Source organism: Triturus cristatus, chromosome 4_1 (assembly GCF_964204655.1).
Source record: "Triturus cristatus chromosome 4_1, aTriCri1.1, whole genome shotgun sequence".
In the NCBI taxonomy this organism is placed as follows: Eukaryota; Metazoa; Chordata; class Amphibia; order Caudata; family Salamandridae; genus Triturus; species Triturus cristatus.
In genome coordinates, this window is record NC_140585.1 from 1,138,063,858 (window position 1) to 1,138,082,292 (window position 18,435).

Consider the following 18,435-nt stretch of genomic DNA (forward strand, 5'->3'; position numbering starts at 1 on the left):
CACAAGGTGTAAACATCAACAAGACCACAACAGGAAGTGGGGAGAGAGACGACGATGCAGCAAACAGTGCAAAACAAACCAACAAAAAACGTACAAAGAAATGTAATCGCAAGTAGCACTGCAAGACAATGGAAGTGATGCGCTCACTGTTATCAATCTGTCTACAATGAATCTCACCGACGATGAACAAAAGATCTTGTCTCTTGGATTATCATATAGTCCAAAAAGTGACTTCAATTACCCACTAACATGTATTGACATGTTTAGATTCATACGCAACCTTAAATTACGCAAGTACCACCTGATGCAGGGTGTATCAAAAACAAAAGGAAATACCTACTGGTAATATACCCAGCCCCTCCATGTTAACAGCAGGTGATGCAGGTTTGTTGCAGGATCTAATTTGTCTACGGCAAGACATCGATGGTACAGATCTTGGAATCAGTCAGGAAACGCCAGCGTATACTGGGGCATTAAAAACACCTGGGGGGAGGAGCCTAGCGCGCAACCAAGATGGCCGCGTAGGCTTACGGCTCTCGAGGGCCTCCGCAACCTCCCACGTCTATCCTGACTAAATCCTGGTTAATTTGACGGGCTTTTGCTGATGAACTTGCGCTGAGGTGCCACCCGTTTACCAAATTCAGATCGGACGCCGGGAACCCGAATGGTTGCGCTCCGAAGTTTGCGGCCTGCTATTGCCTTGGTCCCGATCTCGAGTTGGTGAGGTGCCCGGGTACGAAGTGAACAACAGCGGCATGCTGGGCTTGACCTGCCACGTACCCCGCACTTTCACTTTCGTTTTCAAGTTTGTTTTCTGATACCGGCTGAGGGACTTTGGTGTTTCAGAGGAGCGCGGATGGCGGAGTGTCTGGCCTGACTTTCGGACTATACACGGGCTTCCTGTCTGCGACTGCTGTGTTCCATTGATTTAACTACCTGGTCCTTGTCCCTGGTGCTGGCGGGTGCCAGCCTTGGTGGCCTCCGGACGATGGCGGCGAGACTAGACGGAGACAAGTCGAAACCTAAGTCAACCCGGAGGGGAGCCTATACTCAGGTCAACAACATGGATCGTTATGCGCAGCCAAAGGGATCCCCTAGTGGCTCGAATAAATCGCCTGAGAGGTCCAAAGAGGTCTCGGGCCCATCGTCAGAATTGACCTTGCAGGACGTCATGGGCGCCATTGAGGAGATGAAGGCTGCTGTGGGCCAGCGGTTTGATACCCTGGCTCATAAACTGGACGCGGTCCTGATCGATGTGAATTTGGTCAGGGCAGACCTGTCCAAAACTAACGAACGGATCGACTCCTTGACTCAAGCGGCGTCGAGCCTAACTGTGGATGTGGCCGCCCTGCAGACGGAGGTCCGTAGGTTGCGGCTAGCCAGTGACCTGACGGATCGTCGACTTGAGGACTCCGAAAGCAGGGCTAGACGGAACAATGTTCGTATTATTGGAGTGCCGGAAAGATCGGAGGAATCTGCTGCTGATCTTTTTGTTGAGGATCTGGTGCTCAATCGTCTCGCGCCCAAGGGACTGAGCAAGTTCTTTGCGGTGGAGCGGGCCCACAGGATTCCGGGTGGTGCGCCCAAAGTGGGTGCTCCCCCGCGGCCTATAATCGCCCGACTCTTTAACTTTCGGGATAGGGATGCTATCCTTCAGGCGCCGAGGGTGGCCGGGCCGCTGAAGTTTGAGAACTCTAATGTCAGCTTTTACCCGGACTTCACGCAAGCGGTTCAAAAACAACGGCTGGGATTTTTGGGCGTCAAACGGCGCTTGAGGGACATGGAGCTGAAATACGCAATGTTATTCCCGGCTAGGCTGCGGGTTGAGTTCCGGGGTCGCTCACTCTTCTTCGACCGGCCGGAGGCGGTTGGAGACTGGTTGGATGCCCTGCCTCGGGGACAGGATCGAGACACTCGGATGGCGGAGAGCGGAGAGGATTTGGTGGAGCAGGACTAGAACTTGATTCCTGGTGATGGACTAGACTGGTGACGTTTTGTACCTTGGCTCAACTGGACACTAGTTAGACACAATATGCCCTTCAAATGCCTGGAGGTTGTGGGGAGATTATTGGGGCCCTTTCTTCCTTCTGGGGTTCTTTTCGTGGTATATGTTAGGGCGACAGGCACACTGCGAGTTGGGGGGGCTGTATGGGCTCAAGCAGGGGTGCAGGGAGGGGGGAGTTGTGGTTTGGGGATTGTGGGGGAGGGGGGTTGTTGGGGACTGTTTGTTTGTTTCGCAAGGCAATGTGAAGTTCTCTGCTGACTTGTCCGGGTTGTGCTTTCCAGGATGTGGGTATCATGCACGGGAGTGGGGTGGGGGGTAGGGGATTGAGAATCCTTTCGTGGAATGTGAATGGATTGGGGGACAGGATCAAGCGCGGGGTGGTGTTGCAGTTTTTGAAACGGATTTCGCCCGACATTGTTTTCCTGCAGGAGACACATTTGATTGGGAACTCCTTCCATGCCCTAAATAGGAGGGGCTATCGCCTTGCTGCTCACTCTGGTTTCACTTCTGGCTCTAGGGGAGTGGGCATTTTGGTTAGGGCCTCTCTTCCACTGGAGGTGGACGAGGTGCTTCACGATGATAGGGGGCGTTACGTGGCACTGGTGGGGAGATGGGAGGGTAGGACTGTTTCGCTCGTTGCTGTTTATGTGCCTCCGGGGTTACAGACGGCTACATTTGCTGATTTGGGGCGTCTGGTCCTGGGACTCCCTGGGGGGTTTCTGGTGTTGAGGGGTGACTTTAACGCTGTTGTATCCGGGTTGGAGGACTGTCGCCCCCCCAGGGATCTCCCTAGGGCTCAGGCCTGGTTGGGTGGCTTTCTGGACACTTTGGGGCTTGTGGATTGCTGGAGATTGATGCACCCGGGACAGGCGCAGTACACCTTTCACTCGGGGGCCCATGGGAGTCTCTCGGGACTCGATTACATGCTTATGCCGGCGATCCAAGCTGGGATGATTGGGGAGGTGCGTCATTTGGCCCGTGGTATTTCTGACCATTCCCCTATATGGTTGCAGCTGAAGGTTGTCCCTGAGACAGAGGGGAGAGTAGTGCCCATTAACCCCTGGTATTTACGTAACCCTAAGATCCGCGCGGAGATGGTCAAGTCCACCGATCACTACTTCCACGATAATGTGGGGTCGGTATCGTCGGCTGTCTCCCTGTGGGAGGGTTATAAAGCGGTGGTCAGGGGGCAGGCCTTGTCACTTATCTCCCATGTTAAGAGGTGCGGGAGAGCAGAGGTGGTTCGCCTGGAAGCTGACATAGCTGAAATGGAGGAGGACTTGGCGCGGGGGGTCACTGACGAGAAATTGCACGTTCTCAGCCTCAAACGATCAGATTATAGAGCGTTAGTCACGGATGCCGCTAAAGGGATGAGTAGAGAGCAGCAAGGACGACTGTATGATGTGGGGGATAAGGCCGGAAAGCTGATTGCTTGGTTGGATAAGAAGGAGAGAGCGAGCAGGGTGGTGCCCGTGGTGGAGAGAATGGATGGAGTCCGTGTGACTGACCCCGTGGAGATTGTTGACTGCTTCGCGGATTACTTCCGCGGGGTATACTGTCCGGTTTCTGTGCGTTCGGAGGAGGATTCTCATCTGTTGCTTAGAGACATCGCACTGCCAACCCTATCGGAGGCTGATGCAACACTGATGGAGGCGAAGTTGTCGTCAGATGAGATCGCTTTGGCCACTCGCTCGATCGCGTCTGGTAAGGCTGTGGGTCCCAATGGTCTTCCCATTGAACTATATAAGTTGCGTCCCGATAAGATAGCGCCGTATCTTCGGGACATGTTTTTCGCGGCACGTGCGGCGGGTTTCCTTCCCCCTGACCAACGTCTCGCCACTATAGTTGTGATACACAAAGAGGGGAAGCCGCGAGATCGCTGCGCCTCCTATAGGCCCATTTCGCTGTTGAACGCGGAACCCAAAATCCTGGCTAAGGTATTGGCTAATCGGCTGGTTCGGGCCGTGGGCGACCTGATTCATCAAGATCAGTCCGGTTTTATACCCCATCGGAATACCGCCCTGAATTTGAGGCGGTTGCACGGCGTGCTTGCTAGAGCGGAGTTTATACGTGAGCCGGCCATCTTGGCATCTTTAGATGCTACTATGGCGTTCAACACTTTGGAGTGGCCGTATATTTGGGCCGTGTTGGCGAAATTCGGGTTTGGCCCTGAGTTTATTGGTTGGGTAAAATTACTGTATACTGACCCATTGGCTCAGGTTGGGGTGAATGGTAGGGTGTCGGCTCCCTTCGCACTGGGGAGAGGTACGCGGCAGGGTTGTCCGTTATCACCCCTTCTTTTTGCACTTTCTTTGGAGCCTCTCGCCGCTTGGTTGCGTTGGGAGCCGTCGCTGCGGGGTATTAGATGGACGCCGGAGTTCGAGGACCGTGTCTCCCTTTACGCGGATGACATCCTTCTGTATCTTACCTCTCCCCGACAGTCGCTAATTGTATTGGTGGATGTATTGAATTCCTTTGGTCGCAACTCTGGCCTGGTTATCAACAGGGCCAAGTCATGTGTTTACGTCCTCTCGGGCGAGGCCCCCCTCCTACCGCGGGATTGCCCTATCCAAATTGCTACACTGGGGTTCAAATATTTGGGAATCTTTATCTCTCTGGATCCTGCGGTCCGCTATGAGCGAAACCTTCTCCCTCCCCTCCAGCGATTGAAGGCCGACGTCGCGAGGTGGCGACGACTGCCGCTCTCGCCGCTCGGACGGGCGGCATTGTTTAAAATGATGTCGCTACCTCGCTTCTTGTACGCTTTGCAAAACACTCTAGATGTCGTGCCAGCCCGTTATTTTCGTGAGGTGGAGGGTCTTCAGCGCCAACTGTTTTGGGACGGGCGGCCGCGGATCGCTCTCGCCAAGTTGACGCTCCCTTGGTACGATGGGGGATCGCCCTCCCCGATATTAAAAGATACTATTGGGCGTCTCAATTGGCGGCGGTGAACCACGGGATATACGGTCCTGCCTTAAATCCGGCCTTCGAGATGGATAAATTACTGCTCCCGGGTGGGGATTATAATAGGGCGCTGTATTCGGTGACCCCGGATGCGCGGTTGACAGGACCCACGCAGGTCGCGGTACGTGTGTGGCATGCGGCAAATGCTGCGATGGGGTGGAGGGATCGCTTGACTCGGGCGACGCCGTTGTACGCCTCCGGGCGGCTGGGTTGTTTGTGGAAAACGAAAGGCTTTGAGAAATGGGATATGATTGGTATATGTAAGGTGGGTGATCTTTGGGCAAAGGAGTCTTTCAAAACGTTTGAAATGCTTAAAACCGAATACAAATTAAATGATAGAGAGTATTTCCGGTATACACAAGTCTACCATGCGGTGTGTTCCGTCTTCCCGGACGCTGCTGCTATCCCCGAATATTCCCCGCTGGAGGATAGAGTGTTGGATGGCTATGTGCCTGACAGCACTATCTCTCTGATTTACAAAAAACTTATTAATGATCGCGCGGACTTGCTGATCCGTCTTCGGGAGGCATGGACGGGCGACGGCTTGGAACTGGACGATGAGGACTGGGTATCGGCGGTGGCCTCCCCGAAAGAGGTGGCGATCCCAGCCCGCTTACGATTTGTACAGCTGAAGATCCTCCATAGAGTGTATGTCACGGGGCCCGGTTTGCTACGTATGGGTTACTCGAGGGATGGAATGTGTAAGCGTGGATGTGGCCTGTCGGGCACCTTTCTTCATATCCTATGGGAATGTTTGGAGGTGGTGCGATTTTTGAACGGTATCCACGCCGTAATGGAGGAGGTCACGCACGTTGCTCTGTTGCCAGAGGCTAGGAGGTGTTTGTTGAATGTCTGGGAACCGAATGACTATAATGTGGCACAGACGCAGTGGGTGACTCTGGGATACATGGTGGCTAAGCGTAACATAGCACAGCTGTGGGGCTCCCCGAGGCCGCCCACGATCGCGGTATGGAAGGAGAATATGGACTGGTGTATGTTTAGGGAAAAGACGGTGTATGTGGCGAGAGGCAAGCCTGGGAAGTGGACGAAGGTATGGGGTCCATGGAATTCATATCGTGGACATATCTGCACCCCGCCTCTGCCGTTAGAGGTTGATATTGCTCTGTCCCCCTAGCCACGCATTCTGCGGGATTGTGTGAAGTGTGTTCCATGTTTTGTCTTCCCGTTGCCCCCCGCTGCCACTTCCTGTCAAGAACTGCTTCTGATACTCTACATTGTCCCGCGTCCTGGGAAGCGCACGCTGCTATTTCGGACTCTCATTGCCTTGAGTGTGTTTTGCATTTAACAGAAAATGAAACTGTTTTTTCCGATTGCTCTTGGCCTATGGCCACGGCCTGTTGCATGTGCTCACGAACTGCCGGGAGCTTCGCTTCTGGTTCATTTGAATGTGTGGCGTTTCATTGCGGGCCCTCGGGCCCAGTAGCGGCCGGCCTCGGTGGTTGTAGGCCCATGTATGTATTTTATTGTGTAATAAAGGTTTCTTTAAAAAAAAAAAAACAAAAAAAAACACCTTTTAAACCTAAGTCCAAGTTCTGTCCAATCATGTTAAGGGACAAACATTGACATGTTTAATGATAAAGTGACACAAGAACTGAAAACTCTTTACCAAAAACAAGCAAGAGCAACCAAGCATTATACCAAGCAGGACAATGCATATTTCCAACTAATGAAAAAATTGCAGGCTAATGATGACTTAATCATCCGTCAATCCGACAAAGGAGAGAACGTGGTGTTGTGGCCGCGCAATCTCTACATGGAAGAGGCGTTGATACAGCTTAACGACCGGGATTGCTACAGGCGCAGCATCATGTTAAATGTCAAAGCTTCCTGGAACAATTTCTACTCAAGTCTCATAGCTTGGAAAAGTGCAGGATTGTTGATTGCCTATGAGTTCAAATTTCTAAAAAATGACCATCCCGTTATGCCTGTGGTATATTTCATACCAAAAATACATAAAGATGTGAACAAACCACCTGGAAGGCATATAATATCTGCCTGCAACAGCATAATAGAACATACATCCAAGTATGTGGATTATCATTTGCAAGAACGTGTAAAGAATCTTCCTTCCTTTGTGCAAGATACCAGGGCTTTGTTAAGAAAATTTACTACAATCAAGTGGCAACCTGAATATCTTTTGATTTCGCTCGATGTTTCGTCTCTTTATACGAGCATCAATCATAGAGATGGAATGAAGGCGATCAAGCATTACCTTGACACTCGACCTATGTACTTTCACCAACACAATAAGACGTTACAGGCAATGATTACAGCTTGCTTAGAACATAATTACTTTCTCTTCCAGAACCAGGTATTCCAACAGGTGAGAGGCATGGCTATGGGGGCATGTTGGGATTTCTTAGTACAGTTGGGAATGTTTATACATAAAAAGGTTTTATTTGAAAAACTTTTTAACAGGCCGAAACGCGTAATGACGGTTGGTGCAGGGCACAAAGCAAAATAAAATAACAGCACCAGCAATTTGGGTCCGCTTCGTCTTTATCCTGACCTATAGGAGTGCATACGAGACGAGTAAAACGAATATATATATACATATACACACATTCACACACTGAAAAAACAAAAGGTAACTATACTCACGCCCCCGCCATGCACAGTTTTCTCATCAATAATTTCACTGCAAATGTTGCAGTGATATTATGAATGATGTCATAGAAAAGGTCATGAGTGATGTATTATGTTGGGTAATTAGCAGTGCATGAGGAGGGCATTAGTTCTAGTTACTTGAAATAACTTGGATAACTATAACTGCTGAATTTCTATGGTTTTGTGTGTGGAAAAAATCTGAACCTAACTATAACATCCCGGTAACCTGTGTTTTTTATTCAGTGAATTTATACGTTTTTTAATGTTATTTCTTAAGTATAACGTCCCTGTAACCTGGGTTTGTGAGTGGGTGTGTGATTGGTTGTGGGGGTGGGGGTGTGAGTGTGTGTGACTGTGAGGATCTGTGAGTGGGTGTTGGAGTGGCTGTGTGGGTGTATGAGTAGGTGTGTGTGGGTCTGTGAGTGAGTGTGTGACTGGTTTTGTGAGTGTGTGAATGAGTGGCTGTGTGGGTGTGTGAGGTGGATCCCCAGGTTCTCACGCTCTCAACAAAAACATTTTTGGACAATTTCTTGCCCATGAGGGGACCCTCAGAGTCCCCTCCATTAGTCTTATGAGGTCAGGGTACCTCAACCATGACCCCTTCGATCACCTACATTTTATTTTCTCTGCTTAACACAATGGTGACTGCAACTGTCCTCTCAGGTTGCAGCCAGCCAACCACGGCACTGCTGTTGGCGCATGGATCTATGTCACTAGATATACATATATCTTTTTACTTTAATAACTCCATAACTACTGAACCGATTTACACCAAATTATGAAAAGCACCCATTCTGGGCCATGATCTAGCTTTCTTTTAAATTTGGTGTCATTCGGTTCCGAGATTCGGGCTGTAGTCATGTCTAAAGTCCTTATAGGAAATTGCATGGGGAAAACAAGTTTTGGGACTCCCCATTTTCTCAGCCCCAGCTTGATGGATCACCCCAAAACTTTACAGAGAGCAGCCAAAAAGACTGGCACACTAGTTTTGAGAATTTCGTGAAGATTCATCGAAAGGTACCAAAGTTATTAGCAAAACAAAAAACACCTGCCCCCTAGAGCTGTATTGTGGGCACCCTGGGTGGGAACCGGGGCATCCCCTTAAAAACAGAAATGAAAAAATTCTGTCTCCTGCCAGCATCGCAATGGGTGCCTGGATGGGGAGCCAGCGGGGGCCTTAGGGCTCCCACCTCAGCCCCCAACATTGGCATATATTGTGGGTGGACAACGGGGTAAACTCTTTAAAAATTGAAAAATAAAAATTGTCAGCTTCCTCTGGCAGCTGGTATGAGCGCTGGCTGAGGAGCCGGCAGGGGCTGCACAGGCATTCAGGCTCGCCTTGCGGCCAACACCATCTGGTAATATTATGGGTGGGCACCGAGGCAAACAAAAAATAAGAAAATAATATACAAAGAATAATAATCCATGACCCAGGGAGAGTTTACCATATTTTTTAAGGCATTCCAAGCTGGAGCTGTATGCACTTCAGCTGGAGTGCAGGGACCTCTTGTTGTGGATTCGATGGTTGCACTTTGTAGTCTGAAAAATGTTTTTTAAAAGACTCAAAGGCCTGTTTAATGTTTTACTTTAAACAAAGCAGTACTGAAAATATAATCACTATTATTAAACATTGCAAAGTGTCAATTTATAAAATATATATTTGATTCTAGTTATTGTTGACTTTCTGACATAGCGAATAGGTCTGTTTTTATATATGCTGATGTACTGACCCCAATAAGCCTGCTGAACTTTTGACCTAGCCTTTGCTTTTTTAGTAAATTTCTGTGGTTGCTTACCGTAAAGTAAGATGTCCATGCTGTTCACCATTGGCCAGGCCCTGCGCCTAATCCCACTGGGTGAATTACCCAAGCCTGTCCCCAGCTGAAGGGTGTGTGCCTGCAGGGAGTTGGATGCAGGTCCTGGCCGTAGGCTAAGCCCTGCACCCAACCCCATGTTGCACACGGTGATGGAGATCTTACTTTACACTAAAAATCAAATAGAAATTTGCTGAAATTACAAAAGGCGAAAGTGACGCCATAGTTTGGAATGTTAATAATATGTTTCTTTACATTTAAAAAAAACCTCAGAAATGTATTGAGAAAACAAAGGTTAAAGAGATATTATAGTTAGGAGAAAATGTTGGTTGAAACATATTGTTTTAAACAAACAAAAGAACTGAAATTCACCAGTTATGGTCATCTCAAGTTACTATAACTTGTGCCTTCAAGTAACTATAAGATGTGATTTGGTCATGCACTGCTAATCACTACGTCACACATGACATGTTATATGACATCATTGATAACATGACTGCAACATCTGACATGACATCATTAATGAAAACACTGTGCATGGTGGGGGGCGCAAGTTATACTTACTTGAGGTAACTATAACTAAGCAGGGCCAAATTCACAGACTAGAAATCAGCTAAAGCCAAGACCTGAAAAAATGTAATAACTTTTTAACAGAGCAACTCTCAGACAGTCACCTCCTGAAGGAGGTGCTCAGGTGGAATAATCGGTCATTTGAGATCAAAGTAAACTTTGGTTTGCTGGAAGCAGCCCAGGACTGCTCACCGCGAGCACTCAAGCAAATCCCTTATCCATGAACCCTATTCCAGCCTGTGCTGCAAACTTTGTAAAAGTTACTTTTGTTCATGGATGCCAAGACTAGGGGATTGTAAATAGACCTCTAGAGAAAAACAACAGGGCACAGTTCGGTTAAACCTGTTTTTATCCCTAGTGTTTAATTACAGCCAGGTGAAAAGCCGACTATGGAGACACAAGCTCATTTGTGACTTCTAGCAAGATTCAAAACTTTTATTCTGAGCTAAAGATATGTCTGTTTGTGTAGCCAACAGGTAGCAGTTTACCCATTTGCCTTCAGAATCATTGGATGAGAATGAGCAAAACTGTTCCTAGTCCAGCAAGTTATAACTTACCAACTCATTTATAATTCTTTAGCCTTATCCAAAAGCCCTGAATATCCAGGAAAGGAACTCAAAAAAATCCCTCAAAGCATGAAATGATATCAAATTCAGTACATACCCTGGAGTTCCATTGTAGGACAGCAACAGTACATCACACCACATTGTTTGCTTTGAACTTATTCAGATAACAGTTCTAGGAAAAGGATGAGGTCTCAGCTCTGACCATGCACTTGAAACTCCCCTTCGCAGGGGTGGTCAACCACAATCCTCACTGTGCCCCAATCTCAAAAAACACTCTACAGCACATTCCTATATCAAAGACAACAATGGTAAGGACCAGAGTCCCAACTATAGGGCAACTTGAAAGGAGAATATCACACCTAGCATATAAATGGCGATTAAGTAAACCAATTACTGCACGGTCTTCACTACCGCGAAATCCCAATTCAAGTGGAATCGGTTATCTTTATGTGAGTCTTGCTGGTTCTTTTCCTTTTATCACTGTTTTTCCAATTTGTTCACCCCCTACTCTCTCATTTTTGGTTTTCTCTCTTTTGCTCTGCTGAAAAATAGTCCTGGTTCTCAAAAATGAGTGATGGTGTCTACCACCTGAAGGTACCAGCACAAATTAAGCAATGATGGGAAACAGGGGCTCCTCTGCACATAAATAGGACAATGGTGGTGGTGCTGCTAATGACAGGGATCATATGAGGAACAGATGGAGGGCCTTTTGAGGGGGCATTACGTGGCAACTATCTAGGGGAGGGTAATGGGGGAGAAGAGTTTGTGGATAGACACCTATTTGGGAGCTCTAAGCATTAGGAAAAGGGAGGTGTAAGGAGAGTATACAAGTGAGGCAGGAAGAGGGATCCTGGGACAATCGGTGCTGTTGGGCCCAAAAAGTAAGGGTGATATGCAAATAAGTTGTTGCCCAGTTTTCTGGAAAGAGTTTATATTGCCCAAGTGACTTATGACCCTCCGGGATGTTATCAGCATAGTGTTGGCCTGGAATGAGTGGATTTCTAATATTTGGTATATCCACTTAAATAGAGGAGAAGAGGTTTGCTGACAGGGACTGTACGGTGTGATAAACACTTCAAGACACAGCAATCAGCACATGTGATGCAACTGGTGAGTGAGAAACACTTGGGTTACCGTGATGTCCAACTCAGAAGCACAGATAAAAGGAGTGACAATGAGAAGGTACAAATGGGGAGGGACATTTGAAGATGTGGAGCAGGAGGACAGAACAGTTGGAGGGACCATAAGGTACAACTGACAGGAGGGGGGAAAGGGGTCACATGGAGGCACTGAGGTAAGCGATACCTGATGCCATGATGTGGGGTCAAATATCCCCAGTGCTGTTTGCTCTACCACCTTTGTCCTATATTATCCTTTCTGGGTACACTTCTGTATTTCTACCCCCAGTGGCCTTTCCCATTCAAGACCACTAGATCAATCTCCCCATATTTTTTGTTGCCCCTTGATCTCCGTCACTAGTGGATTCCTTGACTTTGCTAGTCTCTGGACTCTCCCAATGAATGCTGTACTCACAGCTAAACTTTAAGCCTCCTCAACACTCTAAAAGGAGATCACTGGGGGCAGGGATTCTTTTTTGAAAGGGCACATGCCTTACCCGCACGCAGGAAACAGATGGCTACTGACAATCTCCCTATAATCTATTCAGTCCAATATAAATGATGTCTCTGACTTGCCCTCGAGTAAGTGTGGCATCTATATACTTATGTGGGACATAACACGGCTGGGCCCTCGTGTGAAGCTCAAGAAGCATATTGTGTGTAGGCACCATGGACCTTTGAATAATTCTTCAATAGATCAGTGTGCATGAAGAAATTGTAGTATCTGAGAAAGGGTTAGTCCTGACACATTTAACCTGCCTGGGATTCCAGAGGCAGCCATTTTATTGTATTTGAGGTATCAGGACCGGATGTTGAATACAGGTAGACATCTGTAATCCTCTTATGACTGCTTGCTCACCAAGGAGCAAGCCCATGACTTGTTTGAGGTCTCGCATTTCAATCAAGGGAACAAGTGTCCTGCAAAACAATATGGTTTTGCTGTTTTTTCTCTTGCAAATCATTAATTTCTGCAGATTTTTAATACAAAAACAAAAGTTCCCCAAATCAGCTAAGTTTTAAAAATGTGTTTTGAACTCGGCAAGGGTGATCTTCACTAACTTTGCTCAATATGCCCCAAACGTTATGCACCCATCAACTTATAAACAATCAAATTGCAATTGTATTGTTATGGGCATAGGAGAGTTGGTAAATGATTCTTTTGTGCCTCCTTTTACATTACGGCACTATGCACCAACCGTTCCTCCCTCAAATGTCTTTTCACAGAAGAAGGCCACGCACATCCACTCATCCACTCTTGCGTATATGCTTTTGGTCGTATTGACTTGCATTTCTCTCCCACTTCCCCTCTTCACCACAAAATCAGGTTATTACCTCAACATTACTCACTCACTCGGAACAGTCCTCAGCTGTGTGAGCAACAACAGGCATGTTATCAAGCAGATTTAAAGCCTCTCCGTGCCATTGAGTTTACACTCTCTTCTATCCTCTTCAAATTATGTAAGGCTCATTGTTAAGGCTGTCCTGTGCAAATATTGTACAAATGAGTGCAACTCAAAAGTAAGGCTTTCAGTGGGATTCTAAAGATTTCAGCTGGAATAATGCATCACTAATGTAGGCCACTTTCCCAGCAGACTGCTTGAAAAATGACCGCCCACCCCCACACCTGAAAAAATCCGCAGCTCATGCCAGCAACTTCAACAATATTCTTTCTATGTAAGGTAAACAGAAAGTTGCGTAGCCTCCCAACTCTCCACATTAAGGCCAACTTCTTCCAGGATGATTTCCAATTTGGATTTAGATAGGGTTGCACCACCACTACAAATGGTTGAGAACACACTCCAGTTCATGGACTCTGGCAACTCCTACCTTTTTGTTTTCCTCAACCTTTCAGCAGCCTTCGATACAGTCAACCATAACTTTTTGATTATCATCTCGAAAGAATAAATGTGCATCGATGTAACAGTTCTAAATAGGCTTGCATTTTATCTGTCGAACTACTTCCAAAAAGTTAAAATAGGGAGCTCACTTTCTCGAAAAGTTGACCTTGTAGATGGGTATCACAAATATGCATTTTATTCCCAGAGCTATCTTATGATTTCCTCCCCAAACAACGTTTACTTGCTCGCTAACCACCACCTAAAAATAAAACCAACAATAAGAATTCCTTTTAACCTTACCAAAAAGGAAACCTATCAGTCCAAGCATGGATTGTCTCATTTTTTCACATTGGATAAAAACAGAATATTATGGTGTTTTGCTTCACTTATCAGATAATACAGAATCTGCCACACGGTAGCTCAACCCAACGAAGCAGGAAACATTCACACCAAACAAACAACACCTTTAGAAAAGGGTTTTATTTTACAAAATGCAAGGACTCTCTCTTTTAGAATAAGGCTTGGGGTTTTATTTTACACAATGCTCTCTAACAAAAAGGCTTTCTCAGATGCCAAATGCATAACATTCAAATACACAAAGATATATATATGTTTATATGCAAGCAATAATAACACAATGCCATGAATAAACTAGCAGCAAATAATATGAAACAACACTCAAGAAAAAATAATATGCTGGAAGTCCTGCAAGAGATCAGAACGATATATACACTGAATACATCAAATGATTACTTTGGATGTGCACCTAAACTCACTCACACATCACAAAGACAACACCGCAAATGATCAAAGCCACTGTCCAAACATCACAATGGCAATAATCAAAGCTTAACACTTCAAATGATCAAAGCCACTGGCCAAACATCACAATGGCAATAATCAAAACTCAATACTTCAAATGACCACAGCCACTGGAACCACACATCCCAATAGCACTAGTCAAAACTCAATACTTCACCTGGTGCAAACACTGCATCTTAGCACACTCCTGACCACGGGAATTAAACAGCGGGGGTTAAGAGCCTCAGCAACCAGGGTCCCGAAATGGACGCATCCGTCCCCGTTCGGAGTCCAAAATCTCGGTTTCTAAGTCAGCAATCCTCAGCTTTATAATCTCAAAACACACTAGAAGGTTTGAGAAAAACCTCCCACCGTGCCAGAGGAATCTTACCAGAACTGGCCAGCTTCCAAGCAAGCATTCCTTGGCAGGAAGGAGTTCTCACTCCCCCTTCTCCAATCTTGCATGTTCTAGCCTTTATCTTGACAAAGCTCAGAAAAGCCTTCCAGGGTACATTAAACAATCTCTCTCAAAACAATCCTTGAACGTGTTTAACACAAACAACTTGCAAGCGCTGCTGTGCATGCAGAAAAAGCTCAAGCAAGGCAGAGTCAGAAAACAGGATGACTTGAGGCCATGTCAAAACCAATAGTAAGAACTTCATAATACTCATCAATGTACAACACGATGCACATTTGTGCACAACTGCTTATAGATTCACATACTTCATCTCTTAATGTCCTATAGCATCATATACTTCATCTGTCAGTGTACAACACCGAGCACATTTGTGCATCACTGCTCACAACACTACTCTTCGAGACCAAAACGTACATTCCACATCTCTCTCTCCCTCTCATGCTTTCAAGTGCACATCCCACACCTTCTGTTCTTGGCAAGGCTGTCCTACTCCATGACAGCTCCCACTGAAAGACTGCAAGATTACAAGAAAGAAACGTTTAAGAGAAACAGGCATATGCAGGACATCGTACATTCAGACTAGGATAAAATAACACACCAAAGTCAATTAAAATAATGGTAGTCAAAGGTCATCACAGGGTGACAGACCACAAGAGTGCCTCTAGCACTACATATGGATAATGGCAAATCCTGGGTATTCATCCTCTACAACCGGCAAAGACAAATCTCTGCTGTGGCCATAAGGATGTACTAAAAACTAAAGCTACTTTGGGGCTTCAAGCAGTTCATCCCTGATCATGATTTACAGTCCATATTCCAGGCACTTGTCATCTTTAGCTTCAACTATAGGAGCTCACTTCTCTCTGCACTTCACAAATTTCACTTCCCTCCCTTAGAGCTATGCTGAACATGGCCACCCACTTTGTTTCTCGGTACAAGAAATTAAACCACATCTAGCCCTTAAATGGCACCCCTTTGAAGCAAAACCACATTTTGTGACTGCCTGCATCACTGTGAAAGACCTACACAACGCCCCCCCCCCCCCTAATCTGGCTAGGAAACTGAAAATTAATGAATCCCGACGGGGTCAACAAATGAAAAATTCCTCCACTTTGAGCCTATGATATTTAGCCATTCCCTTTGTGGCAGTGCAGAAATGATCTGGGACTCTATTCCTCTTTCTTTAAGCTCAATGCCAAGTTCGGCTACCATAACAATGAAATTCAAAGTCCTCCTTTTCCAAAGACACTTCAGTTAATGACCACTTCAAGCTCCATGGCTCAATTTCTGTTACTATAATATGATCATATTGTTCTGGTGCTTACTGGTCCTATTGTTTGATTATATATGCGATTCTAACTTCCATTGTTGTGACGGAAAATCCCTTTGCATGATATACGGCCATGTTCCCTTGTCTACAGTGCCAAACTGTGTGTGCAGCTGGTATCCTGCCTATTATTTTGGTCCTAGCATCACCCTAATCTATGTGTAAGGGCAGAAGCCTGGCCCGGTCCCTGATCATAATTGTAAGCAAAAACCCTAGGCAGTCATACGGTTCAATTAATTTAACAACTCATTGTGCAAACAACATCATATATTAGGAACTCAGTGCAAATACAATCTAGCTATATTAAAACATATCTAAATTTTATTGAATTTTTTTTTTTTTTAAAGAGTTTTACAAATACAGTACAACATATTTGCAACGTAACAGAGATCACAAAAATCACAAAAAGCATGGCTGACTGAGAACTGATCCATCCGGCGTAGCGTGAAATCACACATAGACCCGCATATCCTCACGTGATTCTGTGCTTGTAAAATTCAGAGTGGATACCATAGAGAACCGTTTCTGAGAACTAGATTCAACATTGGGCTTTGATCCATACAGACACAGAATCCATAGTCTTAGGTCTCCAAACTTCACATCTACTTCCCGACCTGCATCAGTCGCTTCGCATATACATAAAGACAAAGTTGTGGCACTCTTGAAGAAGGCGCTTTTAGTGCCGAAACGCGCATTGAGAAGACCTACCTTATAGCCGCTTTTTCATTATGTATATATGTATGAATTAATGTTGTACCTTACCCTTCACAAATCATCTGTATTTTTTTTGTTCTTTGTGATTTTTGTGATCTCTGTTACGTTGCAAATATGTTGTACTGTATTTGTAAAACTCTTTTTTTTAAATAAGTTAATTAAAATGTAGATATGTTTTAATATAGCTAGACTGTATTTGCACTGAGTTTCTAATATATGATGTTGTTTGCACGATGAGTTGTTAAATTAATTGAACCGCATGACTGCCTAGGGTTTTTGCTTACAATTATAATATTGCCCTGCCCTAGGAGTTCTAGCGCCATTGCAGGGGTCCTTGATACTTGAACCGGTCCCTGATCATGCAAGGTCATGGGCCTGTTCTACGACCTAAAGGGATGCACCAAGCATGCCCTCACAATGGGCAGAGAACTACTGTACCGGCATTGGGTATAGATCATAAAGTGGCTGTGTCAGCATACCATGTTTTGAGATTGATAATGTGACCAGTCCTCTGTATTTGTTTCACAAAGCTGTGGCTTGTAGGCTCCTCTTTAGTAAATTTCTGCAGGTATACTAATTCCCAGAACCTTGTGCCGAGATCCTGTGTGTATCTTGAATGCATGTGTAATGTGCATGTAGTACATGTGCAATAGTAAGACTCGATATGAGTGAGTCTGAGTACTGAAACCTGTAGGATCCATTTTGGATGCCCCTGGTTTGGCATGGCACAGGATGAGGACAGCTTCCCCAGACTGCAGAACACTAGTGCCTACATTCCTGAGGCTGGAGATCAGACGCTGAAGTGAGGAGGATGGAGACATTTTGAATTTCTAGGAAGATTTTGGTTAGCAATGAGCTGGTCATTACTTCTGCCTGTCAGTGTCTTTTGGTTTATGGTAGGAGTGAGGAGTGGTATTGCAATTTCTGTTGTGTAAGGTGAGGAATTGTATAATTGAGGCCCGCTCTTTTGTCTATCCCTGATTGCTGCTGCTTAGAGGCTGATGATAGCCAGATGCCGACTCTTCACAATTTATTGTACCCATGTTATGGGTGCTCTATTTGAGGCAGCCCTAGTGCTACCTGCTGCGAGAAGCATCACTTTACAAAAGGCCTAGTGGCTTGAGAAGGACACTTGAAAACAGATGACTGCAAACCAGTTCTCAAGGTTGAGACAGTAGATCCACTTCCTCTGTCTGGAAAAGGTCTATAAAAGTAGGACCCAAATCACTCCACTTTGTTTCAGTTTAAAGACCTTCATGAAAAAGGTATGGAGTTTTCTATAGGCTACTCAAAGGACTGCTGTGTGATTAGCAGTTGTGTTTGCTGGAGAAGATGAGTGTCCGCCTACTGTGATGAAGCTTGCCTGCTGAGAGAGCGAAGGAGCCTGCCTGGACCCACAGGAGGATAAACCTCTGTTGAAGGACAAGCCCAGCATGTCAGTGGACGGAGGGACACCTAGAGAAAGCTGATACCCTGACAGTGAAGCTAGGAGCAACCTCTTCTGCAGAGGGTCCACCACTCTCAGAACATCCTTGCGGGAACCACAAGAAGCCTGCATGAACACAGTGGCCCTGTCGAGCTGCAACTGACTTTGTGATTGTATCCTCCCAGTCAGGGCTGCGACTGTCTTGGCGATCATGTCTGCCCACTTGGTGTTGCAATTGCCTTCATA